Consider the following 14,459-nt stretch of genomic DNA (forward strand, 5'->3'; position numbering starts at 1 on the left):
GTGAATTGTCGTTAGTGCGAATTACGTGACAATACCATCGACGATGCCTCTTTCGCAGTTTTTCCACGATCAGTTCAATCAATCCCATATCAATCGCGGATGTCCTCATTTCGGATGTGATCAAATCGTGTCACGCCACTAGTCCAACGCAATACCTTCGTCTCCCTTACCGCAAGACGGCGTTCATTGTCTTTTATAGTCGGCCAACACTCAAAATCATAGAGGGCAACAGGACGGACGACATTGCGGTAAATTTTAGTTCGATCGGCGATCACAAAGAAGACCAATGGGTGAACCAATTTCATTACGCAGTTCTCCATTGACTGATAGCATTGACACGAGGTATTTAAATCGGTCAGTTCTGGGCAGGTCACTACCGTTAAGAGAATTGAGCGATTCAAATATCTCGAGTCAATGCTATCAGCCAATGGAAAACTGCATTATACTCCTCACATATGGAAACACCAAACCTTTCATACCTGAAGCGTCAAGCTTCCGGTTTCCCGACTTGTTGTTTCTTCCTTTTATCACTTTAATTTATGGTTTATTATATAATTTTAAGAACATTTTCTTGGAAAAGAATACATCAATTTCAGATAAGTTTCTATTAATGCGAGAAAGTCCTTTATCCCTCTTCCTCTGTAACCAAGCAAAATTCTCCTTATTAAAAGGACATCCTCCAATAGACTGGTCTAAGGATGCTAAGGCACGGAGAAAACCTGAAAGGCCACGCGTCACCATACATCTGAAGTCGGAGAGGCATCGATTGTGGATGCGATCCGGCGTAGATATTCTCTTTTGTTTGCAGCAATTTAGATCATGATTTAATTGACTGATGGGTAGACCATATCCGGTGCGGATCCATGCATCGGTTGGACGCACACGTGGATGTTTGTATAATAACTCATGGGGGATGAGAGTTTTCAAGGCCCCCCCTCCCAATTTCCTAGCCTGGCTAGCACCGAGGCATGCAAGCCGGATGGAGCTTCAATGTTTGTGGGCGGACCTTCACGGTTAATTCCGCCATCTTTTTAGGTTTTTGGGAAAGCTGGTCATCCTCTTGGTCATTTTCGGCCACTTTCGGCCACCCTCGCCCAATCCCATTTAGCCCTTACAGATTCCAATCCACCATGAATTAAGACAAGTGAGATTTTGAATAAGATTAACATGAAGGGACTGGAGTGCAAGAAAGGGACCTACAAGGAGGATGACTTCCGGAGGGGCATGCAAACATGCAAAGCTCCACCCCTGTGATTGAGTTTAGTCAATCCGTTCTTGCCCCTCCCCTTTCTTATTGCAGGCCTTACGATGAAACCGCTTCTAGGTATCCCGTTCTTCCATCATCATTGCAGAAACCTTTGTCTTATTATCCAGAAAATAGAAGGGAAAATGTTGACACCAAGTATAGGCGACTTTAACACGGTACTTTTGTTAACTAAGAGAAAGTCAGCCAACAAAATATAAATTTAATAAAAAAGATAAATAAATGAACAAACTAATTCGCTAATTGATTTAGAAATGGAAAATGCATACCCAAAATCTGCTGATACCGATTCATATTAATGGATATCTGCTGATGTTATTGCCGATCCAGTGAAACTTTCTTATAATTCGCCTCCGTTAGATTAAATTGTAGTTGGAGGACTTTTATCGGTAAAGTGTCAATGTGTTACGGGGACGACATCAATGGAGTTAGGCATTTTCCATAATAGTGAGAAAAAAACTATTTAGAGTCACGGACCTTTCAGAAGTCAAGTTTGGGTTCTTGCAATATGCATGACTATTTCTGGTCCACAACATCCTAAGTTCAACTCCAAGACTTTCAGGTGTCTATATTGTCCTCCCAAGTTTGCTCCCTCATTTCCTGTCAACAACTTACGTTCCGTACGTTCATGTTTCATGAATGTTTCCCTATCTAGACTGGAGTCCTTTAAGTCAAGTGATATGCCAAAAGCCTGCTAAGGAGAATATAGTATATCGCAAAACTTCCCTCGCGGAACGCTCACGGTCCTATTCACCCTCACGTGAACTTCTATGACATTCGATCAGCCACACTTTTATTTGTTTTTAGCATCATCGCCAGTAAAGTTGCTCTAAGTAGTCCTGTCTCGTTTCAGAAATATTCCTGAGAAAACGTTTGTCAGTGCGTTTGCTGGCCGAGCAATAGCATCCCGTCAAGTTACCCATCTTTCAACCACCCCCACGGTAAAAACCAATAAATACGAGACCAAAACACGAGTGATTTCTTTGTTCAATTTAACACCTTTGCACTTTTTATGGTCTGGTACTTAAAGCGGGGTGACTAGGGAGGGGTTGCAGGATGCAGGGCTGTCGGCTTCTTATTTTAAGGAGAACAGCAGTATCGAATTGAGTTCTTTTGTGGTGATGATGACCTTCGAGTATCTAATTTGGATGCCTCCAAAAATAAAGCTCGCATGTAATAGTCACTATCAGATAGATGGGGTAACGTATATAGATATAGATAGGAGTTGCACTCCTTAACTTCCACACCCTGGGTGAAGAATGCTAATTGAACTTTCATTAAAAATCCATTATCTTAGTACGTTTCCATATACATTTTTCACCTGTATTGAAGGAAGTTTTCCCAATGGAAATTACCCTCAACCTTTCCATCGATCCGGATGGCATCACACAAAAAACAAAAAAAAAGAAAAATGTCCTGCATCCCTAACTTGGTTGCGAATGTGTCGACTTTACGATTTAATGGCGATATAATTAATTATGTGCGATTCGCTCAATGAAAATGGCCAACATTGTACGTCACAAAGCGCGGAAACAGGTTTGAATTAGAGAAGTTGGCGGCGAAGGCGTCATAGTCATTTGGAAGGAAGTAGAAGGAAAAGTTTTGACATTCGAATGGAAAACCTTCAGATGATGTCAATGCCGCCATTGCGGTATATGAAGTTGCAAATTCCCGAAACTTCTTTAGTCTCCCATATCTCGGTTCGATTTGTTCGCAGAGATAAGAGTCTGATGGAAATCTACTGTTAAACTGATGATTCAGATGCGAGATGTTCATAGGATTTTGTAGATTTGGCGTAGGATTATACGCTTGAAATTTAAGGACGATTAGGTCAGCAGTTTAAATGGTTTTCGTGGGACTTTTGAATGATTGACACGTAAAGTTGGAAATGGTGTATGACATTGAATGCTGGAGTTTATTTTCTAGTATGAAACATATGAGCGCCTACTTGTCTCAACAGTGCATTCCTGGTACTTCATAACGGCAACAATGACATTGCAGGAAACCAATTTACGCGTAAATTAAGTAACTCTGAATAGGTAAACAGAAGTGACAGCCTTTTCGGAGGCTCTGCTTCATGGTGGACAAACAGTTGAATCATTTCATACTGGGTCTTAGATAATGTAACCACACAAGCGTGGCAAACGCTGGACTATCCATTTCTACACGTTAAAGGACTCCTGTTCAGCAGTAAAATTGCAGAGTCGCCAGAAATGATCACTCCTGCAATTTGATCGAGATTTTCCCCAATATTAGTTAGTCATTCGGTGGTCGCCGATATCCAACGACCGCAGTGCTTCACAAGTGGTAACTTTAGCTATTGTGGCATCAAGGGTATAAATGCACCAGAGGCATCTAAGGTTACAAACGTACCATTGCTTCCATCGACGGACCCATTCAGAAGAAGCTCGATTCTTCTTAAATGCCCACCAATATGGGCACAAGCCCCCACGATTGAAGGTGCTACTCTCAGTGATGAGTGCGGCAGGAGGACTCTCAAAGGAGGAAGCTTTGACGCCTAGGCACACGAGTGACAGAGATGTAGCGACCAACCTGGAGCTAGGCGAATCCATCAAGCACGCCGGAATATTCATTAAAATAATTGGGCTATGATAAGAGACATCAGATCGTTGTTAAGTAAGGCCCACGCTGAAAGAGGAGTGAAGGCGTCTAGCGACGCAAATGATGCCCATCAAAAAATTAGAGACGAAAAACCGGGGAACAATGTGCGGAAATGATTAAACGAATAAACAAGACAGCAAAGCTCCAAAGAAAAAAAAATGGTTAACTCCCAAAAAAGTGAAACATCTGAGAAGGACGGCTGAAGCTACTGGCGAAATTCACATATTCGCGATTCCAGAGAAATGGAAAGAGGTAATGGGTCATACGCAGAAATTCTCAGGAGAGTGAAGGCAGACCAGAACTTACCAATTTGGGAGATATTGTTAGCAATGTAAGATGATCGCTGAAAGGAAATCTTATATTGGAAAGTGGGTTTAGCTTTGTGTCGGCTTAGGGAGCAGGGACTATGCAATAGATGCCTTGGCTTCGGTCACATTGTGAAGGAATGCATAGTGACAAGTTGATGCAATGCAGGAGATGCGGTGCGGAAGGCCACATCATCATAATGGACCATGAAGGATAAATTTATCTCTGCAAACGTGAAAGGAATCTATATATATAGGTATAGCTGCCATACTTCATCCAGCACTGCTACACTTCCGAGTATGAGCAGATGCTCAGCGCTTAAAGCATGTCAGTTTAACGCTCTTGGAAGATGCAGCCGGGCAACGAATGAACGAGGACGTTTTTTGCTTGAAACATTCGCGAAACTAAACTAAACATACAATTTGGACTGGGTTCAAGAATGCACCTGACGTACGTGAACGCTTTTTTAGTCAGAAGAGTTGTTTGGCAAATCAGCGAAGATTATACTCACAGTGAACACCAGCAAATCTGACTGGAAATCAAGGGCGAATCGAACTCGAGAAAGAGTTCTCACAGAATACAAGGTGGGTTGTCCACGTGGGCGGTGAAAACTCTAGGGGGACTGCGCCCCAGTAGTTGATCTAACCACTGGTGGAAAAAGAAACCACAATTTTGCGAGCCACATGTTTCCGGACAAGATGGGTTTACTAGAAGCCAAGGGGAAAGTCCGGCAATCGAGGAGGAACTGAGGTGTATGTGATAGGATCGTCGACAACAAGGTCCCAGATTTGTAAGGCATCCCTAACAGAGCTTTGAAGCTGGCAGACTACCAGCAATTTTTTCGCCAAAATTTTCAGGGCGTGCCTAAACGAAGGAATATTCCCCGGTCAGTGGAAAAAGCTTAAGTTGGTGTTGCTCCATAAACTACGGACGGACAGATGGACAGACAGACAGACTGAGAGACGGACAGAGGGACAGACGGACACATGCACAAACGGACAGACGGAAATCATCGACCTTCGAGAAAAGTGCGAGAAAAGAGGGGGAAGCTTTGGGGAATCAACAGGCACCAAAAAGGAAAAAAGGGGTCTTGACCAGTCTAACAAACGGATCTAAAAGTTCAGAAGGGCCCAAAGTGGCCAAAGTAGGAATACCGGCTAGCGAAGCGAAACTGAAAGAAAATAAGAACGATGGTTGGGCTAAGGTCGTGAATAAAGAAAGAAACAAGAAACCAAAGGTGCGAATTCGCCCGGAGGCAATTGTAATCTCCAGCAGAGTATATGTAACTTATGTAAAGATACTGAAGAAGGTGAAATCTGACCCCGACGTAAAAGACCCAGGTGGAAATGTCTGCAAAATCCGGAGGACCGAGAAAGGGAATCTAATGTGAGAAAATCCAGCGTGGGGAAAACTGACGGCTTTCGTGACCAAGCCATAAACTCACTTGGGGAGAATGTCGCGGTTCGTTCCCAAAAACATAAGGTCCAGTGCAAGGATCTCGATGATTGGCAGTGGGGAAGGTTCGGATTGGATGGATTGTTTGCCGGCTAAGGGAACAGATCTTTTTAAAGAAGTGCTTCAAATTCCTAATGTTTGGACACTTCGCGAAGGAATGCACTAGCGGCATCGATCGGTCCGATCGATACCGAAGGTGTGGGGAGAAAGGACATATTGCCAAGGAGTTCAATAGAGACCCCAAATGCATTTTGTGCGAAGGAAAGGAGGGGCGGGATGATGGGCATATTGCCGGAAGTGGTAAATGCCCAGAATTTAGGAGGCGTTAACTGCAGTGAAAAAATAAAGTTAATACAAATAAACCTCAATCATTGCAGAGTCGTACAAGATTTGCTTGCGCAGACCACTTATGAATCCGTTATGGAGATTGCTTTCATTAGTGAATCTTACAGAAATCTGGACGGTGGTATATGGGTAACAGATCCGACTGGTAGAACGGCGATATGGGCGAGCGGGCGTGAAGTCATACAATATGGCATGGGTCAGGCGGTTAGTGGCTTTGTGTGGGCGAAAATAGGCGGTATATTTGTATACAGCTACTACGCTCTACCTAGCCTCACACTGCCTGAGTTTGAAGACCTGTTAGACGATCTTTTTCACAACGTAAGAGGACGAGGTCCAAAAGTGATAGTCGGTGACTTTCATGCGTGGGCTATCGAAGCAAAGAAAACTAACGCAAGGTGCGGTTGGATGTAGTTCTGGCCAACGAAAGCGATGTAGCGACGTCGTAGCACATGCTCATTCCCCACTAGAAGACCCAATTATTGGTGGAATAGTAAATTTGCCACCCTTCGATCGATTTGCATAGAGCCAGACGAACGACACAGAGGGCAATAAGTAGGATCGATCATGGGTAAAAGGAGCATGCCTATCGGGAAGGTCGCAAGAACCTCAAGCTCGCAATCCAGCAGAGTAAGTGGGAATGTTTTAAGGAGCTCTGTTTGGAAGCGGACATAAATCCGTGGTGTAGCGCCTATAAAATCGTGACAGGACGATTCAGAGGCCGATCATCTCCGCAGATCACGTGTCCTATGATCTTGTTGAAAATAATCCAAGTGTTGTTTCCCCAGCAAGCCCCCCTTTTGTCTTACTGACACCTTCCAACGTTCCCTGAATGTGACGCCGATTCCATCAGTCACTAGGGACGAGCTGCTGGGGATCTGCAGCCGAATAGACGGCAGCAAAGCCCCGAGTCTGGATAGCATACCGAATAAGGCCCTCAAACTTGCCGTCAAATGTAGACCGGATATGAGCGAGTTATTTATGATAGACTACTCCCAGTCATCGAGAGCTAAGGGAGCCTTTCAGATAGGCAGTATCTCGAGGATGCTGAGTTGTACTCAAGCGAAGCAATCAATGTTGTTAAGGCTGGGTTAGAGAGTGCTGGACTGACACTCGCAGACGAAAAGACGAAAGCGGTCCTCATCACTAAGTGTCGCAAAAGAAATTACGCCTGCATTAGAATCGGGGATCGTATCATCACTTCCAAGCCGGTCATCAAATACTTGGAGGTGATGATAGACAGAAAACTCAATTTTAAGCAGCACATAGAGCATACTAGCGAAAAAGCATCCACCATGAGTATGGTTCTGGCAAGGATGATGCCTAACGTACGAGGACCGCGGCATACTTGTAGGGTGCTCATAGCCAGGGTGGTGAGCTCTATCATGCTGTATGCAGTCCCAGTTTGGGGAAACGCGCTGCATGTTTTAGGCAATGCATGTAAACTGAGTACGGTTTACAGAAAAACAGTCTTAAGGGTGTGTTTTACCTTCAGGACCGTCTCAGGTGATGCAGCATTCGTCTTCTCGGGAATGATGCCGATTGACATCCTGGCAACCGAAATGGTGAGCATTTATAACATCAGATTCATTTCTCCCTTATCGTAGGTGAAAAAGCCGAAAGGGAGAGATCCATAAACAGATGGCAACAACGATAGGACCAGTCAGAAACGGGTCGTTGGACTTACAGGTTGATCCCTTCCATCAAGGAGTGTACAGGTTCAAATTGGACACCTCACCTAATTCTCCAAACTGCGACGGGGTCCCAGGGTACCCAGCGTACGAATTTTTTAATATCCTAGGTTCGTGGTAGAAAGGGGGAACCTAGAGGAAATTCTAGGTGAGGTGCTATCACCGCAACATTTTGTCCGGAGAATGGTAGCTTGCCAGGAGGATTGGGGTGCGATCAATTCCATGATCGTTGCAATCCAGAATAAACTGCGAAAAGCAGAAGAAGTAAAGAAGACGCGGTTATGAACCCGACGAGTAGACGGAACGAGACCTAGCTGAAGCAAGCTAATTTCGCCCCGTGGTTCGGCGGGATAGGGGGGAGTCTGTGGTTGTTTTAGTGGGTAAGAATCCCACACTCTCTCTTGCCCAGGCCAGAGTCGTTTGGGGATTTTCACCTCCTTAAAAAGACAGACAGATGGGCAAACGGACAGACATGGATACGGATAGATGGACAGACGAACAGGCGGGCAGATGAACGCACGGACAGACATACATTGAACTGATTTTAATAGGGTTTTGGTTCACACAAAACCTTAGAAAGTGCTTAAATCCAGTTAGGATCTACGCTATTGTAGGAAGGGGAGGTTCAGAAAACGGGGGCGGGAGGGATAGTACACACGAGGGAAGTTTTTCATAAGGAACAGGGAACGGGTGAATTTACGCTGCACATTTTCAAGGGCAAGACAATCACAGTTACGGGAAGATGACTAGATCACCGATCAGGGTATTTAAATGGAGTCAAAATCAAAGGAGGAGCGAAGTATAAAACCTCAATGGGTGTCGAACGTAGCTTATTGTCAGTGTGTGATTCCGAAGTCTTGAGTAGAATTTCGGAATGATATGGAATGTCCGTTAAGACAGTACGAGAAGGAAGAAGGTGAGGATTCGGCATAAAGCAAACAGGGACAAGCAAACAGGGAGGGGAGGGTCGATGATAAAAACAAAAATAATAAAGAACCTGGAATAGATCCCTGCAGGACGCCAAAGGAGGGGGAGAAGGAGCGAAATGGACAACTTTCAAAAGAGACGCGGATTGGATTACTTTATCAAAGCCGATAAGCATAGGATCGTTCTGCAAGTCAGGGACGGTCTTTCCGAGGCGAGAGAGGCTGGGAAGGCGCGAAAAGAGAATGGGATGGAGCAAAGTTCCTTTCTTGAAGGAGCTGAAGGCTTGCTGTATGGAGCTGGCAAAGCAGATTAATTCGTAAGTAGTTTTATCAAACCCGTTTGCATTACCAAAACTTTGAATGCGTTTTTCTCGAAACTTCAAAAAAAATTCGAAAAAACTGATCAATTTTGAGGTCCAAAATCATTGCCCCCCTTGTAACCAAATTATTTAAATTTATCCACGCTCGCATTTCATATAAAGTACGTATCATGTTTTTGCCAAGATATATACGTCTCCTTTGTCTAATCCAATTATTTACGGATCTACATATGTACATAAGTGCACGACCTAGGAGACAAACGACCTAATTGCATGCTACATACATTCAGAAACCACTATAATTATGTGCAAAATATTTTTAACTCAAAGCGACGCACATATAACGATGAATCGTTAGTAGCATTTTTGAATTTAACTTGGCTAATACTTTGCTAATATCCCAGGATTTACTGGGAATTTCTTTCTAATTTGTTTGCTCTATTCACTCTTACTTCTTTCTTTACTAACTAGTAAATGCATGCGTTATTAATTCAACGACTGTAATCTGAGGCTGCTTTACACGGCACACATGAGATATGTATCACATGGAAAGATTATTAATGTCTCTCTGTATATCAAGAGATCCATGGATTATAATGTTCCATTGCTCATTGAGTCAAACGACGTCACCTTTTCAATTCAAGTGTATTAGATAGTTTTTACAGTGTAATCCCGAAATGTTTGTTTTATACTCCGTTTAAACTAGCATTTGTAATCTTTGGAATGAGTACATCTTTCATTTTTCATCATTTTGTGTAAACGTACTACTGTAAAAGGTTCTCACAAATAGTTTCAAATTCTAAAAATATCGCCCCTAGACTTTTGGAGAACCTTCTATTCCATATGGACTCTGCCTCGTTTCATGACTGAGAGAGTCCTGAGTCCGCATTCACTATGCACTCATTATAATTTGCAGCTATACCTGCTTATGAATATGTGGTAGAGAAAGGTCATAGTGCCTTTTGATCAAGCTGCTCCAGGGTATAGGTGAAGATAAGTCTGATGAGTTATCTCCGCCAGGGACAAAACCGTCAATTGACCTTTCCCCTAAACTTCTCTGCACTTAATGATTGCGTACGTATACCAAAAACTAAAAATAGCAAAAAAAGCAGAGTTCGCAACCTCTGCAGACAATGAAGCAGCTACAGTCGAGTGGGGTACCACGCGCGCAAAGACCTTCAGCCATATGATATCACTGCCAACGAGTTCTTGGAGGAAATATAGATCGATGACCTGGCGGAGACTAACTGTCATCCTTCGCAAGCAGACCATGCTAAGAGTAGCTCAAAATAATCTGCACCTATGTTAACACCTGGGTTTTCTCCGGGAGGAAAATATTGGTATGGAACTAATACAGAAGGCTTAGATCGGAGGGGATCGAATTATCAATTGGCTGCAAATATTACATTTTAAAATATTAGATTTTATTCCATAGCAAGGGAAACACTAATTGGGACAGTCTAGGACATGTATCTCTGCCTGAGAAAGCCTACACATCTTCTTCAGATCAATTACAATATCTGATGCCTATCATCATTCACGGACTGCGGTATCAATGCGAGATACAGCCTCTGGGGCAGTTCGAACTCCTAGCTAACAATGGTCGTTTCAGGTTGGGGAACTATAGAGTATCTGATCTGAAATTCTTTTCCGACAATAGTTGGACACATTTCAATGTGAATTTTGCTGTAGAGATATCCTTTCAGAGACTGCCTGAATCCTTACCGGTGTTCCAAATGGTATCATCCGCATAAAGATTGAACTAAAGTCAAAAGCAGGTGCTCTAAAGACAGAATTCGATACTTCCTCGGTAGCTAGAAGGACTGCGAGTCAGAGGTCCACTTGCTGGTTATGCAGGCCCAGTCATCTGCGAGTTTCGAATCGATAATCACGGAGGATAAAATCTTCGAGCCTAGATGGCATAATACCAAAGAAAAGTTCTTGCTAGCGGCTTCGTTCGTTAGGGAAGAGACACACTCGCCCAATGCTGCCTCACCTTCTCTTACTATATAACAGCGCGACCAAAAACAGCAGAAGTTGTTGGCTCGAAATATGTAAGTTCGATCGCAAAGCTGCCGGTTTGTAACTTTGGTTAGTCTAAGCTGAGACAAGAATAATATCTTTATTTGCAGCAACACATAATTTTCGTATTGGTCGTTTTCATACTAAGCACTAAGTCATGAGTCCGCAAAGAATTTTCGGCCAATTAAGAAAAATCTATAGAGACCGCTCTTCACAGGTTGCCTAGTGCGGTTGAGCGACAGTGACGCTAGAAGCAACATATTTCAGGAACCTTCCTGGGTATAGAATTCGCATTTAATAACGGAAGTATCAAAGCCATTAAGGAAGTTGTAACCAGAAGAGGATTAGAGGAATGTCTTACGCAATACATAGTATCTATCCAAGAAAACCACGAAAATGCAATTTCGTCTTGAAGTTGACCACTTGACCAAAGAAACCAAAAAATATACATTGGGGTCCTATTCTAGCCTGCAAATTCCCTTAATGCACTCCCATATTTCCTCGCCTCTAGACCTTCTTATTAGATACACCATATCGTGCATCGCTGTCAGACCTTGCGGCCATAGTAACATCCTAAATCAATAGGACGGGACGCACTCCCCTGGAACAACACCTTGTCGCTGTGAAGGGCCGCAGACTTCGGATCCACTTGATACTTTGAGGAATTAAATGACCGCCGAGGTACGTAGTTTGAAGGATTCACCAGATTAATGTAAATTTCCACTCGTAGAAAGCAACTACCATATTAAGGAAAAGTGGAGTTTCGACTACGGTCAGTGTGTCGTAGGCACTGTTGCTCAATTTTTGTTTAGAGAACCGAAGAAGAAAGCTCGGCAGAAGAAAATTTCTGCCTCAAAGGAAAAGAAGCCTCAAGTTCAATGTTGCCTATCAGAATCGTCTTTTCCGCCTCTACGAGGAAAAGTGGAAAAAGGGAAAGCTGGTGATGTTTGAGCTGGTCTTATACCGGTATGTGGAAAGGGATGTAGACCGGACACCGCGAACTTAGGAATGGCCCCAAATGACAGGGAAGGAAGGCATTTCAATAGAAAGAGGGGCATGGACATTGCTGCACTACCAGGTGTAGCAATAACCACCGAATCTAGAATTCCGGATGAAGGTAGAGACAAGTTAAGACCCACATTGAACGCTCTTTTTCCAAATCCAAGGTAAGGCAAGGTCCAATACCTGGTGAAATAACGAACAGATGTCTTGAGCGCAGTCGAGGTGTTTGAGCAATGATGTCATAGTCATTCTACTCCTTCACGTCCTCTGGACAAGGTAACATGAAGAATGTCACCGATAGCAAAAAGATATTATATCTGTGACAAGATGTGAACCTGCGGACTTCGCTTTGAACCTCCAAATCCTCCGAGATTTGACATCGGTCTCGTGTCGATCTAATAATAGCTGTTTGTTTCACCGGAATGCCCCTTCTGCGTAAAGCACTCCAGAAAAGGATTTGTAGGGCGGTCAATGCAGGAGGATGGAGAGCGGAAACCAGCCTGCTCTCTGCCAATAAAGTTTTCGAGATGCTCTTTGATGCGGTTCAGGATTATTTTAGTTATAATCTTTGCGGCGGCGCTCAGATACCCCAATAATAGTCATACTCTAAACGGACGCCCTTCTTTGGAATACTAACGATCATCCTCTTGTTCTACTCTCCGAGCGGGTTGTTGTATTACCAAGATTTCGGTACGAAGCAACAGACCTGCAGAAACTATAGGTACATCATCATCATCATCAACGGCGCAACAACCGGTATCCAGTCTAGGCCTGCCTTAATAAGGAACTCCAGACATCCCGGTTTTGCGCCGATGTCCACCAATTCGATATCCCTAAAAGCTGTCTGGCGTCCTGACCCACGCCATCGCTCCATCTTAGGCAGGGTCTGCCTCGTCTTCTTTTTCTACCATAGATATTGCCCTTATAGACTTTCCGGGTGGGATCACCCTCATCCATACGGATTAAGTGACCCGCCCACCGTAACCTATTGAGCCGCATTTTATCCGCAACCGGACGGTCATGGTATCGCTCTTAGATTTCGTCATTGTGTAGGCTACGGAATCGTCCATCCTCATGTAGGGGGCCAAAAATTCTTAGGTGGATTCTTCTCTCGAACGCGGCCAAGAGTTCGTAATTGTTCTTGCTAAGAACCCAAGTTTCCGAGGAATACATGAGGACTGGCAAGATCATAGTCTTGTACAGTAAGAGCTTTGACCCTATGGTGAGACGTTTCGAGCGGAACAGTCTTTGTAAGCTGAAATAGGCTCTGTTGGCTGACAGCAACCGTGCGCGGATTTCATCATCGTAGTTGTTATCGGTTGTGATTTTCGACCCTAGATAGGAGAAATTGTCAACGGTCTCAAAGTTGTATTCTCCTATCCTTATTCTTCTTCGTGTTTGTGTTTGACCAGTGCGGTTTGATGTTGTTGGTTGATTCGTCTTCGGTGCTGACGTTGCCACCATATATTTTGTCTTGCCTTCATTGATGTGCAGCCCAACATCTCGCGCCGCCTGCTCGATCTGGATGAAGGCAGTTTGTACGTCTCGGGTCGTTCTTCCCATGGTGTTGATATCGTCAGCATAGGCCAGTAGTTGGGTGGACTTGAAGAGGATCGTACCTCTTGCATTTACCTCAGCATCACGGATCACTTTCTCGAGGGCCAGGTTAAAGAGGACGCATGATACCGCATCCCCTTGTCGTAGACCGTTGTTGATGTCGAATGGTCTTGAGAGTGATCCTGCTGCTTTTATCTGGCCTCGCACATTGGTCGGGGTCAGCCTAGTCAGTCTTATTAATTTCGTCGGGATACTGAACTCTCTCATGGCCATGTATAGTTTTACCCTGGCTATGCTATCATAGGCGACTTTAAAGTCGATGAACAGATGGTGCAACTGTTGTCCATATTCCAACAGTTTTTCCATCGCTTGCCGCAGAGAGAAAATCTGATCTGTTGCTGATTTGCCTGGAGTGAAGCCTCTTTGGTATGGGCCAATGATGTTCTGGGCGTATGATGCTATCCGGCCTAGCAAGATAGTGGAAAATATCTTATAGATGGTACTCAGCAACGTGATACCTCTATAATTGCTGCACTGTGTGATATCTCCCTTTTTATGTATGAGACAGATAATACCTCGTTGCCAATCGTCAGGCATTGATTCGCTGTCCCATACCTTGAGCACAAGTTGATGAACCACTTGGTGTAACTGGTCGCCTCCATATTTAACCAATTCGGCTGTAATTCCATCGGCTCCTGGCGACTTATGATTTTTTAGCCGATGAATTGCACGGACTGTTTCTCCTACACTTGGTGGTGGCAGTATTTGTCCGTCGTCTTCAGTTGGCGGGACCTCCAACTCGCCGATGTTCTGGTTGTTCAGTAGCTCATCAAAGTACTCAACCCATCGCTCTAATATGCCCATTCTGTCGGAAATCAGATTTCCCTCTTTGTCTCGGCAGGATGAGCATCGAGGTGTATAAGGTTTCATCCTGCTGACTTGTTGGTAAAAC

This window comes from Hermetia illucens, chromosome 1, assembly GCF_905115235.1.
Source record: "Hermetia illucens chromosome 1, iHerIll2.2.curated.20191125, whole genome shotgun sequence".
Lineage (NCBI taxonomy): Eukaryota > Metazoa > Arthropoda > Insecta > Diptera > Stratiomyidae > Hermetia > Hermetia illucens.